The sequence below is a fragment of the Coenobita brevimanus genome, chromosome 99, assembly GCF_032717465.1.
Source record: "Coenobita brevimanus isolate Jiangsu-jjx chromosome 99, ASM3271746v2, whole genome shotgun sequence".
Lineage (NCBI taxonomy): Eukaryota > Metazoa > Arthropoda > Malacostraca > Decapoda > Coenobitidae > Coenobita > Coenobita brevimanus.
The window spans coordinates 10,100,576-10,111,750 of NC_137052.1; positions in this window are offsets into that span (position 1 = coordinate 10,100,576).

Sequence of the window (11,175 nt, forward strand, 5' to 3'; positions counted from 1 at the left end):
AGCCATGGACTGCTGGAAGGCATTTATAAGAAAATTAGACCCTCTGTCTGACTGAATTTCTCCTGCAACCTGAACTTAGTAAAGAAAAAAGGCAATGTCCAAACAACTATTTTAGATTTAGGGGAACGAACAGGGACAGCCTCGGGGTATCTAGTGGAAGAATCAATTATGGTTGACAGGTATTTATTACCCGTGGATGTAGGAGGCAGAGGTTCCACCATATCAACTACAATGCACAAGTAAATGGAGGGTCAAGCCAGGAATGGGAATGAGAGGCAACTTAGGTATGGGCTGATTAGGCTTCACCACCAGCTAGCAAGTATGGCAGCATCACACGAACTGGGCCACATCTGCAATCATGCGCAGCCAGTACAACTCTGCATGCACCCACTCAAGGGTCTTTCTCATGCCCATGCAACCTGAAAAGGAGGTACTGTGAGCCAACTCAACGAACTGCTTTCTACAAGCACTGGGCATAACAATCTGATGACAATCCCACACTCCATTGTCAACACTAACAAACAGGTGATGTCAGCGCCTCCACTATACTCGGTCCTTCACATAAAAGCAATCATTTTTTTTTATGGTGCAATCCTCCACTGCAGCTAACTTCAGCCTCTGAATCACTGGGTCACCTGCCTGCATATCCTTCAATCTCTCGACACTCACCTCCTCAATGGGAATGAGAGTTATCGTTGAGTAAATTCATGAACATATCTTCCAGGGAATTGCGATCGTCAGAGCCTCTCTCGTTAGTGTCCTTGGTCGCCGTCTCCAGGTGAGTTTCCACTATGGCTGCAAAATGGTTTGATGGCAATTGTGCCAGAGCAACAGCCAAAAAGTCATTAGCATATAACTCTTAATTAAAATCAAAAACATCTGAATCACTCTCCCAATTTAAAATTGCTAGAAATCATGCAAAAGCTGTAATAAATCTATCTAAATCAAACTTTCTTCAAAAGCAAGCATCAAAACTACTTAACAACCCTAATGACAATAGAATATTCTGGTCAACTCTTAATTCTTTCAATAATAACTTTAACAAGTCATCTTCCATTCCCCCACTAAAACCTTCAGATGGCAATATTACAAATGACCCCCGTGGGAAAGCAGATATCTTTACTAGTACCTTTGCCAGAAACTCTACCATAGATGATACCAGCCAGAATGTCTCAGTACTGGAACTTGATTCTCCCGAAATTGCCCCACTTAAAATACAGACAAGATATGTAAAATCCATCCTAGACAATTTACCTACCAACAAAGCTCCAGGCCCAGATGGAATTCCGCCAATTGTTTTGAAAAAGTGTTCCCCTGAACTTGCCTCTGTCCTAGCTAAATTATTCAGACTATGCATACGTATTTCTTTATTCCCAAATTCATGGAAAGAAGCCAATATCCACCCAGTTCCGAAGAAAGGAAGTTCGTCTGACCCCTCCAATTACAGACTAATAGCTGTCACATCTTCTCTTGGTAAGGTATTTGAAACTTTAATTAATAAGCATATTGTTAAACATCTTGAATCCAACAACTTAATTAGTGATAGACAATACGGTTTTCGCCACGAAAGATCCACCATTGACATACTCAATCTCTTAACTCATACCATCCATCAATCAATTGATCTTTTTGGAGTAACTCATGCAGTAGCTCTTGATATCTCTAAAGCTTTCGACAGAGTATGGCACCGTTCCCTGCTATTCAAACTCCCTTGCTATGGACTAACGTCTTTTGTTCCTTTGATTTCTTCTTATCTTAGTGACAGGAAAATAAGAGTAAAAGTAGATGATGTATATTCGAATTTCCACTCAATTAACGCCGGCGTGCCGCAGGGATCAGTTCTGGCGCCAACCCTATTTCTGGTTCATATTAATGATCTCTTATCTGTCACTCACAATTCCATTCACTCATATGCAGATGACTCAACACTACATAGTTCATTCACACTCAGACATCCATTTACAAAGGCTAATATCTCTACCTCTCAACTCAGTACAGCCATCTCCATAAATCAAGATCTATCTACAATCAGTGAATGGGGACAAAACAACATTGTCTCTTTTAATGCTAGTAAAACTAAATATATACAGTTTACTAATAGACAGATATTGCCAGATTTGTACATTACCTTCAATGCTACTAATATTCCCATCTCGAAAAGTATTGAAATTCTTGGTGTCTCACTTAACAGTGCCCTCAGCTGGACCTCTCATGTCAGATCACTTGCTAAAACCGCCTCAAAGAAACTTGGATTATTGTACAGAGTCCGTAACTTCTTCGCCGATGAGCGGTTAGCTATAATTTATAAGTCATGTGCGCTCTCAGCTTGAATATTGCTCACCCTTGTGGAATGGTTGTGGAGAGGTTGCATTAAGACAACTAGACAAAATTCAGAATAAAGCTGTTAGAATCATTAACAACCCTGCCATTACATATAAACTACCTCCCCTGCAAGTAAGAAGGAATGTTGCCTCCCTTGCATTATTTTACATATATTTTTTTGGCAAATGCTCAGACGAAGTTGTGTCCATGATGCCACCTCTCTATGCCTTCCCTCGTGCTACACGGGCATCTGGTAGCGCTCATGACTGGAATGTCACTCAACCATATTGCAGAACTTCTGCCTATCAGAATTCTTTCATTCCCCGAACTGCATCTCCCTGGAACTCGCTTCCCCAGAGTTGTTTTCCTCCAAATTTCAACCCACAACTGTTCAAGTCTAATTGTTACAGATATTTTATGAACAGAGGACACCAATAATCTGGTGTATGGATTTTTTTTTTTTTACCCATTTGTTTTTCCTTCCTCCATTCTGTTATTTAAAAAAAAAAAAAAAAAAAAAAAAAAAAGGATCACCAGACTCTGTCTCTGGTCTGCTCTGCCTGTGCCATAGAACTGGTCACAGCACATGCATCCACTAAATCATTTTGTGGGGGATCATCAGGCACGGGCATCTTAGACAGTACAGGGGCAATACACCCATTCTTACCTGCCAAATCATTTCTCAGCAGCAGGTCAACTCCTTGATGAGCAAGCGAGTCTACAAGCCCCGGGGTTGCGGTGGCCCAACAAACAATATTTCAAGTCTCCATTCACCACAGGGATAACCTCCTTGAATCTGCACATACTCCTTAGTTGGGACTTCAGGTTTAGGACTTATCCACAATGACAGCAATGCTTCAGTGCCACATAGAATTCTCATAGGAAATGTGACCCCGTCCAACAGTACCATGCCAGAAAAATATGGAGCAAAGGAAGAGGCAGGGGCAGTGCTGCTAACTGCAGCCTGGACAACATCTCGAGAAAGCAAAGAGACATCAAGAATGAGCAAGGGCATGCTACCTTCCACACACAAATTCAGGAGCGGGCTCCATATCCCCATCTTCTGAAACAACAAACTGAGAAGGGAAAGAACCACAAGAATCTCCAGCCACTTTTATCCCTGTAGGGCAAACCTGAGTCACCACTGGTCCACCATGAACAAGTTTGACGGGCTTAGACGGAACATTCTTCTTAAGACACTTTTCAAAACTGTGACCTGGATGATTACAATAAGTACAAAAGTGATAAGGGCGCCAAAAAGAACTAGAAGAGATATTAGAGAGTGCAGAAGAGGGATTATGTTTGGAAAGAATGACTAAATTTCGCTTACCCGAGTGTTGGTTACTCTGCTGAGGGGTATACTTCTTAGAGATGAAATGTTTAGAGAATTCGTTTGAGTTATTACCATATTTATGCTTTGCATAATCATAAATAATGGCAGCTGCTTCAGGCACTGTTTTAACTTTCTTGTCTGATGAATCAGTCCTAAATTCACTGTTTATTTTTGCCACGAAATTCTGAAGGATTACAGTATCCCACAACCTAGGACAGCCTGGGTTATCCCAAGTTGCCAAATTTTCACTGCAAATCCACATTTGGAAAGTGTCTATCACATGTCTAGCAAATTCTAGGTAAGATTCCTGAGGGTGCTTCTTAGCATCCTAATCCACTGACGGTATGCCTCAGGTGTTAATTCAAAAGCACGTAAAATTAAACTCTTCAAAGCCTCATAGTCTATGCATTCTTGAAAACTTAAACTATCAAACACCCTGACAGCCTTGTCTTTAAGGTCAGAATAAAATAGGGTAGGCTCTGGTTTTTATGCCAGATTCCCAACAGCAATCTTTTTGAGCTGTGAGAACTCCAGAACAAGGGTTGTAAACCTCAGTTGTAATTCCCTTTGTTGCTCCTGTAATGCCACTTAAAGTTGATCATATCGTTCTTTTTGTTCTTCATTCTGTGCCTGTGATTGTTGTTTGATTTCGTTCCTGAGCTCTTTCTGTTCTTCTCTTTGGGCCTGTAATTGTTCTTGGAGTTCTTTTTCTGTCCTTCATTCTATGCTTGTAGTTGGACACTTTGTGCTTGTAATTGGACACTTTGTGCTTGTAACTGTTCTTTGAGTTCTTTCTTTTGTGCCTGTAATTGTCCACTTTGGACCTGTAATAGCTTCACAATTGTCACAAGGAACATTTCCTCCTCCTGCCCAGCTCTAGACCTTATCTGCACACTTGCTTCCATGTCAAAGGTTAGACTCACTGCAGTACTTAATAATCTCACTCCTGACACCAGTGTTGCATCCTTGTCCCACACTGCCACAGGCTTCAACAGCAGCAGCACAGTGTAGGAAGGATGTTGCCCAGTGTACGGCACACAAGATCAGCTGAGGCGATAATATACACTGGCTTCTTAAAGTTCACTGTCTTTATTTTCCAAATAATTCCACTTAATGCTTTCCAACTTCACTTCACTATTCTCACAAGCACTGGAGCTGTATAAACTTTACTAAATGCAATTATACTTAATGCTTGACAACATCTCACCATTTTCACAAGTACCAATGTTATACCAACTTCAGTAACACTTCAATGTTTTCACAAGTACCGAAAATATACAAACTTCGCTGATGCTGACACTGCATTACACTCAAACTGAACTGAAAACCAACTGAACTTAATATAAGCTTGCGTTGTTCGAGATTGATCTGCTTCTCTACAGTTCTTGTGTATTCCAGAGAGAGAGAGCACAGTTACCAACTCAGAGACAGCCCAAACAAGCCACTTTTCTTACAGTATATAACACTATAAAATATTTAGCATCCAAAGTTAGATTAAATTACATAATTTAACAAGCAATTACATAAATAAAATATTATTGAGAAAAAGAGCCCCAAAAATTAATGCATAACTTACGAAATAACTACGCTCAAACTGCAGGCAAACTGGTAACACTGACTCGTACCGAAACAATGTAAATATCGGGAAGCAGCGAGAAGTCTCCCGAATACCCAACTGGCAAATCTCGATTCTTAACAATAGATTACCTACATAGTTGGACACACTCCTAGTGCAGTACACCGTGTTGATCAAGCACAAACAATACAAAGGAGTTTGAATTTGACTTGTCAGGCGGTTATGGACATCTGGGACCGGGCTCGAATCTTGACTCAGCGGATCGATGATTGTGTCCAGAATCTTTCAAAGTTTTCTGATCGCTACTTCGCACTAAAGAAGCATAGGACCAGGAAAAATTTTAATGAAAAAATGAACCAAGATATCTTCAAAGCAGACGCTGTGGAACTATTCGACAGTGCAGCTAATGATGCCATGAGCACCATTGCCAACGGGGAAGATCGGAAATTTTTATGCATGCAACGGGAAAATGTCCATTCTAGTAGCATGGCTGGCATTGATATGGAAACCACTGCAAAAGACAAATGGAGAAGATCCAGATTGGAGAAAATCATGATGGCAAAATACAGATATCAGCTGAAACAGCGCCAGCTGGAAGGGCAAACAACTCAGCAATTTTTGCCGAGTCCTCATCATCCTCTTCGGAAGACAAAGATCAATTCATTCTCTAACTGATGCACCTCACTCGAAAAGTTTTAAAAAGGATGGCACCATTAACACTGTCAAAGCATCAGAAGATATCGGAGCATTAAATCGAACAAATGTTTCAGAAAGTAATGCTGCTTTCATTACAGGTGCTGTAGTACAGGCATTAAGACATGATCTGTCCAGGGTGACGTGTTCTCAAAGCTGTGTTTGTTGGCAAAGAAAAAGTGGGTGGAAACAAGCAGCTCAGGAAAATACGGAATCATTCTCGGTAGTAGAACCTGTTCTCGTTCATTGGGATGGAAAACTTCTTCCAGCTATTGAAGCATATAAGAAAAATGTAGAGGGTGTTGCAATCCTTATTACATTCAATGGCCAAGGGAAGTTGCTTGGCGTCCCAATGATCGAAAGAGGAACCGGTGAGCTCAGGCTCAAGCACGTCTTCGAGTTATGAAGCAATGGCACGTAGACACACATATAAGAGGTCTGGTTTTCGACAAGACTGCATCAAACACTGGCTTGCATCGTGGAGCTTGTGTTAGAATTGAAGAGACGCTGGGTCACGAGCTTGTATGGATTGCCTATCGGCATCACATTCTTGAAGTTGTCCTTGCTTCCACATTCATCGCAAGTTTTAGTCCAGCAGGAAGTCCTGAAACAAGCCTCTTCAAGCGATTCCAGAAGGAATGGCCATCCATGGCACATGAAGAGCCGGTCTCATCACCTGACAGCTATTTGAAGTTCATGATGTAACGGACCGTGGTATCGCTCTGATCAAGCATTACAGTACCACCTTGACCCGAAATGGGGATCAGGAACAGTATCTCCTGCAACTAGTGGCCAACCACCGAATGCAGCTGCCCACAGCATCCAAGAAAACATTGACTGGTGGAAAATAACCCAGTTGATGATGAAACTTCATGGTCACATTTAGATATGTATTTTGTATTGAAAGTTGTAATTAATGTTATGTGCGTTATGGAAATCAGTCACTGTTTTCTGAATGTAGTTGGATGCAGGAATAGTGTCAAATTGGACGACCTCTAATTTTTCATAGAATTGCACAAAATTTTGCAGCAAGGCTATACAGAATGTAAGACATGAAAACAACCTTGTGGAGAAATTTTTTGAGGATTTTTTTTTTAGTCCACCCTAATATATATATATATATATATATATATATATATATATATATATATATATATATATATATATATATATATATATATATATATATATGATAACAGACAGTTGCTTGCTGCTTCCTATGCGAATATTTGTTGGGTGCCTCCCTTATCAGTTACGAGCTTCAGGGGAGTAATATTGTTTTAAATGAGCCACTTGACAACTGTTAATTCCTTGAATCGGGCGGGGTTTGTGTAGCTTATATCTGCTGTTGGAAGACGATTTCATTCAGATTAGTAGAACTCACTTATGATAAAGGCGTAAATAAGGGCTACCATTACACCACTCCACTTCGACACGTTCTAGGCTGAAGGAAATCGTGTGATGATAACCCGAATGAACTGCAAGAGGCATCACTGTGTCGAAGGGTGTTAACATCAGGCTTCTAACCTGTTTAGTTACCTGGACGCCTCGGCTGAGAGTTGGATGAACGTCAGTATGCAGGCCACCAAGGAGGACAGTCTTGCCATGAAGAGTATTGTCAACTGGAAGTGTGCAATACGAAAATGAGTAAAAAAAAAAAATACATATAATTACGTCACCCACCCCAACAGCATCCACCACCACAAAAAATCCCAGCACAGCCCCTATAAACAAGGTGTTCATGAAACTTTACAGTTACCACTTCCCATTTTTCACTTTTCAAAAAAAATATTGAAACTGTGTGAGTGAGTGACTGGCATATTTATGAACACACAATGAATTTGATCATCCTAGTGGGTTTGGCAGAAAAAATGTAATTAGTCGCACACACACACACACACACACACACACACACACACACACACACACACACACACACACACACAACCCTGGAGTATGCATCAGTAGGCTGGAATCCTCATCTCAAGAAATCAATCAATCAATCAATCATTTCCTGTGGCACCCCACGGGATGCATAGGGCCTCGGTGAACTCTCTCCACCTATATTTGCCTCTTGTCATCTCTTTCAGGTCCCACCAACACTCCTATCCTGCTTCTCTTGTCATTGTCCTCAACCAGATTTCCCTCAGCCTACCTCTACCTCCTCTTCCTCTAGCAGTCCACTCTGGCACATCCTGTATTAAACAGCCTTCTTTTCCGTATATGTGCCCCAGCTACTTCCAGCGAGACAGTCTCACATTTTCATTAACTGGTTCCACTCTCGTAATATCCCTTACTCTTTCATTTGTAACTCTGTCTTGCCACTTTTCCCCAAGAATCCTTCTCAGTATTTTATTCTCAAATCCTAATACTTCCTGATCTGTTGCAATTGTACTGTACCATGGCTCATGCCCATAATATAAATTGGTCTAACCATGGACTTGTAAATTTTCATTTTAGTATGTACTGAAAGCATATTATTATTCCAAACAGATTTCAACATTCCGACAGCTCGCCAAGCCTGTCTAATCCTCTCCTCAATTTCATTGTTTAATGATCCATTAGATGATACAATCGTTCCAAGGTATTTAAAATTTTTCTACATTCTTCACCACATTATTCCCAAATACACAATCGATTTGGTTCTCCACGTTCATATTAGTAATTTCAGTCTTCCCACAATTTATTAATATCCCACTTTTTCTTCTTCCTCCACAAGACAATCAAGCACCCTCTGCATCTTGTAAATACTTCCGTAAATCAGTGCAATGTCATCAGCATAGTCCAAATCCATCAGCTTCTTATTTTCTTTCCAGTTAATTCCTGCACCTGTTCTCCTTAAAACCTTTCTCATAACATAATCCATAACCAAAACAAACAGCAATGGCGAAAGAACTCCTCCTTGAATCACTCCTGACCTAACTTGAAATGGATCATTCAAAGAACCACCCACCATTACATTAAAAAAAAGTACCTTCATGCAGGCTTCTAATAATATTTACAAACTTTTCTGGTATACCATAGAATCTTATAATTTTCAACATAGCTCCACGTGAAACACTATCAAACTCCTTTTCAAAATCCACAAACACATACTAAGTGGCAATTTCATCTCATTAGTTTGTTGCATTAGATGCCTTACAATAAAAATCTGATCATTACAACCTCGACCCTTTCTAAATCACGCTTGTTCTTCTCTTAAAAATTTGTCAATTACTGGCTCTATTCTGTTCAACAAGATTTTGGAAAAGACTTTTGCAGCTACAGGTGTCAAAGTTATCCCCCTCCAATTGCCACACACACTTAAATCTCCCTTTTTTGGTATTTTCATAATCACTTCATTTTTCCACTCTTCTGAAATTCCACCATTATCCCAAGCCACATTAAAAAGTTTCAAAAGCGCATTCATCAACTCGTCAGTTTCCACATTAAGCATTTCAGGAAATATTCCATCCTCTCCTGTGGCCTTAAAATTCTTTAACTCCTTTATAGATTTTGTTACCTCTTCCAAGGTTATATCCCCTGTTTCTATCTGCAAATCTCTTTCGGCTAGCAAAATGTCCTTTTCAGCTGGGATTGGTCTATTTAGAACAGATTCAAAAAGCTCTTTCCACCTTCCTTTTATATCCAGATCTTTAGACATCAAATTACCATTTCTACCTCGTACAGGTATTTCCTTCCTTCTCTTTTTAGTCCCAGTTAACTCCTTTATGGCCTGATACGCTGCTCTTGTGCTCTGACCGTCATTTTTACTTAACTTTATTTCTGTCTCTGTTGGCTTTTCATCATATAGCCTCCTCTTATCACGTCTAACGAGTCTTTTTACTTCAGAATGTAAACTCCAGTACTTTGCTCTAAGTACCGGTACTTCAACTACCTGACCATCAACATGTTGTTCTTCACTTCTTAACTTAGCCTCTTTCCTTTTCTGAATTGCATTCCATGTTTCATCCGACATCCACTATTTCCTTCTCGCTTTTCCCTTTTTCTTAATAGTAACCTTAGGACTCTCATGTAAAACCTCTTTTACTTCTCTCCACCTTTGATTAATATCATTGTCTTCAGATTCCATCAAAGTCTGCAGGACTAGAAACCTGTTCTTACATTCCCACCGAAACACTTCCTTCGTGTTCTCATCACTCCTCAGCTCATCAAAATCATAATTATTACCTACATAAATAAAATTAAAAAAGTTCAAAGGGCCGCTACAAGATGGGTATCAAGCTTAACCCGCCCAGTCCCGGCCACTTTTTGACCACTGGTACCCCCCAATCCCGGGCAATTTTTGACCTTTTTTTTTTTGCTAAAACTTTCGCTTTTGGTGAGAAACATCGAAAATTCATAGAGAAATCGCTCACCTGAGGTTTAAAATACTCATTACAGGTAGGAGAGCCTCCTTACCTTACTGAGTTTTCTATCAGGCTGGCGCCAAAGAAAACGAGTTCTATGGGAGGATAACTATTTCACACCACTCATAAACGGTATTTATTTATCTACTGTTACGAATTTATATGTAGTACAAAAGTATATTGGTTTTCAAGCAGTAATATAGGCATTATAAGCATTGTTTCACTTGCTAATACCTGACCTTTTTTTGCCACATTACCTGATCATCATTTCTAACTGTTTCTTCCTCTAAAGCTATGTAAAGTTTGTCCTCCACATTGTCATTGATTGGGGAATCACTCTGGCCCTGAATTTCGTACCGTGGCATGACATGGCTATACTGGCCAGGTCACTGATAACAGGTGAATTGCTGAGAAAAGGGCATGCAGGGGGGGGGAGGAGGTCATGCTGGGTAAGGCATTGTCTCTGCCTGGCATCTTGTTGAGGCAGGTGTCCCGTGTATACGTACCAAAAATGACTCGCGAAAATTGAAAATTGTGGAAATTATGAACCTTGCAATTGCAGGACGTTGAAGTACGTCCTCGGGATTAGCTGTGACAAAACGTGAGGACGTGGAAGTACGTCCTCGGGACGGCACGGGTTAAGGGATCTAAGCTATGAAGAAAGACTAGAAAAACTGAATCTGCCAACACTACAGAAGAGAAGGAAAAGAGGAGACATGATTATGCTACATAAATGCATTCCAGGGATGAAGAAAAGACATAAATGAATATATAACCTATGGGGAAGCATCAGCAAGAGGACGCTGCAAAAAACTGCATAAAAAGAATCGATTAGGACGTAAGGAAATTTAGTTTCCCAAATAGGGCAATTGATCAATGGAATGCCCTACCGAACGAAATAG